The following is a 3,640-nucleotide window of genomic DNA, read 5'->3' on the forward strand; positions in this document are numbered from 1 at the left end:
TGAAGATTGGGAACTCGACAAAGGTAAAGAGTCAGGCATTAAGCTTAAGTTTGATTGTGTTAAATAATCTTTTATGAATACCGATGCTTTTCACGAGTTTAGCACTAAATATGGGCTTGACTCTGAGATAGTAGCCTATTTTTGTGAATCATTTGCTACTCATGTTGATCTCCCTAAGGAGAAGTGGTTTAAATATCATCCCCTATTAAAGAAGAAATTAAATAACTGGTCATAGTTAAAGATGAAACTATTATTTACAATGTTGAACCAGTTGTGCCTACTGCTTATATTGAAAAAACACATTTCCCTGTTAGGATAAAGGAACATTCTAAGGTATCAACCGTGATTCACAAAAGTAATATTAAAGCACCTAAACCCTTTGAGAAAATTAAAGTAGAACCTAGTGTTGCTATGGTTAAAGATCTCCTGGTAGAAAATATTGATGAGCACATTATTTACTTCTGTGATGAAGCTGCTAGAATTGCCAAACCCGATGAAAAAGATAAACATAGACCTGTTGTTGGCATGTCTGTTGTCTTAGTTAAATTAGGAGATCACTATTATCATAGTTTATGTGACTTAGGTGTGCTAGCGTGAGTGTTATTCCTTTTACCTTATACCAAGAAATTATGAATGATATAGCACCCGCTAAAATAGAAGACATAGATGTTACTATTAAACTTGCTAATGGAGACACCATCACACCACTTGGGATCGTCAGAGATGTTGAAGACTTGTGTGGGAAAATAAAATACCCAACTGATTTTCTAGTTCTTGGTTCCCCACAAGATGATTTTTGTCCATAATCTTTGGTAGAAGAAACAATTATTCTATGATTTAAGAAATTACTTTTGGGATGACCCACATCTTTATAAAGAAGGAGTAGATGGTATTATTATACGTTGTGTACCTGAGCATGAACAGGAACAAATCCTACGGAAATGTCACTCTAAAGCTTATCGAGGACATCATGCGGGAGGTAGAACCATTCACAAGGTATTGCAATCTAGTTTTTATTGGCCTGCTCTCTTCAAGGATGCCCATAAGTTTGTTTTATCTCATGATTAATGTCAACGAATTTGTAATATTGGTAAGCGTCAGGAAACGCCTATGAATTATTCACTTGTTGTTGAACCATTTGATGTTTGGGGTTTTGATTATATGGGACCTTTTCATTCCTCTAATGGGTATACTCATATTTTGGTTGTTGGTGATTATGTCACTAAGTGGATATAAGTTATTCCAACTAGTAGTGTTGATCACAACACTTCCACTAAAATGCTTAAAGAAGTTATTTTCCCAAGGTTTGGAGTCCCTAGATATTTAATGACTGATGGTGGTTCATACTTTATTCATGGCGCTTTCCATAAAATGCTTGCTAAATATGATGTTAATCATAGAATTGCATCACCCTGTCATCCTCAATCTAGTGGTCAAGTTGAACTTAGCAATAGAGAAATAAAATTAATATTACAAAAAACTATAATAGGTCCTGAAAGAATTGGTCTAAGAAATTAGATGATGCACTTTGGGCTCACAGAACAGCTTATAAAAACCATATGGGTATATCTCCTTATAAAATGGTTTATGCAAAAGCTTGTCATTTGCCTCTTGAATTAGAACATAAAGCATATTGGGCAATGAAAGAACTCAATTATGATTTGAAACTTACCGGTGAAAAGTGGTTATTTGATATTAGCTCACTAGATGAATGGAGAACCCAGGTTTATTAAAATGCCAAATTATTCAAAGAAAAGTTAAATGGCATGACAAAAGAATCCAAAAGCGGGATTCAAAGTTGGAGAATATGTTCTTTTGTATAACTCTTGTTTTAGATTCTTTGCAGGGAAACTTCTTTCCAAATGGGAAGGACCTTATATTATTGAAGAGGTTTATCGTTCTGGAGCCATTAAGATCAATAATGCCAAAGGTACAAACCCAAAGTTGGTCAATGGACGAAGAATCACACATTATATCTCAGGTATGCCTATTAATGTTGAAAGCAATATTATCCAAACCATGACACCAGAAGAACGTATAAAAGAAACCTTCCAGAACACTCTAGAATCCTGAAAAAGAGGAGGTATGTGATACGGTAAGTAAACGGACTCCGAAGAATCCGCTAAAATATTTTCTATCAATTTTGCAATATAAAAAAATTAGGAAAATAAGAAACAACAGGAAGGCAACCGAGGAGGGCACAATATAGCAGGGCGCGCCTGCCTTGCCTGGCATGCCCAGGTGGGTTGTGAAGGAAATATGCCCTGCAGGCAATAATAAATTTGTTATTTTATATCTCCTTATTCATGGTAAATGTTTATTATTCATTATAGAATTGTATAGATCGGAAACCCTAATACATGTGTGAATACATAAACAAACAATGTGTCCCTAGTGAGCCTCTACTAGAGTAGCTCATTGATTAAAGATGGTTAAGGTTTCCTAACCATGGGCATGAGTTGTCATTTGATAACAGGATCACATGATTAGGAGAATGATGTGATGGATAAGACCCATTTGTTAGCTTAGCATAATGATCGTTCAGTTTTATTGCTATTGATTTCTTCATGTCAGATACATATTCCTTCAACTATGAGATTATGCAACTCCCGGATATCGGAGGAATGCCTCATGTGCTATTCAATGTCACAAGGTAACTGGGTGATTATAAAGATGCTCTACAAGTATCTCCGAAGGTGTTCGCTGAGTTGGCATAGATCGAGATTAGGATTTGTCACTACGAGTATCGGAGAGGTATCTTTGGGCCCTCTCGGTAATACACATCATAAGCTTGCAAGCAAACGACTAAGGAGTTAGTCATGAGGTGATGTATTGCGGAATGAGTAAAGAGACTTGCTGGTAATGAGATTGAACTAGGTATGAAGATACCGACGATCGAATCTCGGGCAAGTAACATACTGATGGACAAAGGGAATTACCTATGTTGTCATAACGGTTCGACCGATAAAGATCTTCGTAGAATATGTAGGAGCCAATATGAGCATCCAAGTTTCGCTATTGTTTATTGACTGGAGAGGTGTCTCGGTCATGTATACATAGTTCTCGAACCCGTAGGGTCTGCACGCTTAACGTTCGATGACGATATAGTATTATATGAGTTATGTGATTTGGTGACCGAATGTTGTTCGGAGTCCCGGATGAGTTCACGGACATGATGAGGAGTCTCGAAATGGTTGAGAGGTAAAGATTTATATATAGGACAATGGTATTCTGACACCGGTAGTGTTTTGGAGGGTACAGGTACATATTGGGTCACCGGAAGGGGTTGTGGGCACTCCCGACAAAAGATATGGGCCTTATGAACCAAGAGGGGGAACGCACCAGCCACAAGGGGCTAGTGCGCCCCCCATATGGTCCGGCCAAGGTGGAGAAGGAAAGGGGAAGGAGGAAAGGAAAGAAAGGGAATAGGATCCCCCTTCCTTCCCCCTCCTCCCTCCTTCCTTCCCCCTCCGATATATATGGCAGGAAGGCGCGCGGCTTGGGAGGAGCCCAAGTAGGATTCGGTCCTACTTGGGGTGCCTCCTGGCCTCTCCCATCCCCCTCCCACCTATATATATGTGGGGGGCACCCCTAGCACACACCAGACAATTTCCTAGCCGTGTGTGTCGCCCCCCCCCCC

Source organism: Triticum dicoccoides, chromosome 4B (genome assembly GCF_002162155.2).
Source record: "Triticum dicoccoides isolate Atlit2015 ecotype Zavitan chromosome 4B, WEW_v2.0, whole genome shotgun sequence".
In the NCBI taxonomy this organism is placed as follows: Eukaryota; Viridiplantae; Streptophyta; class Magnoliopsida; order Poales; family Poaceae; genus Triticum; species Triticum dicoccoides.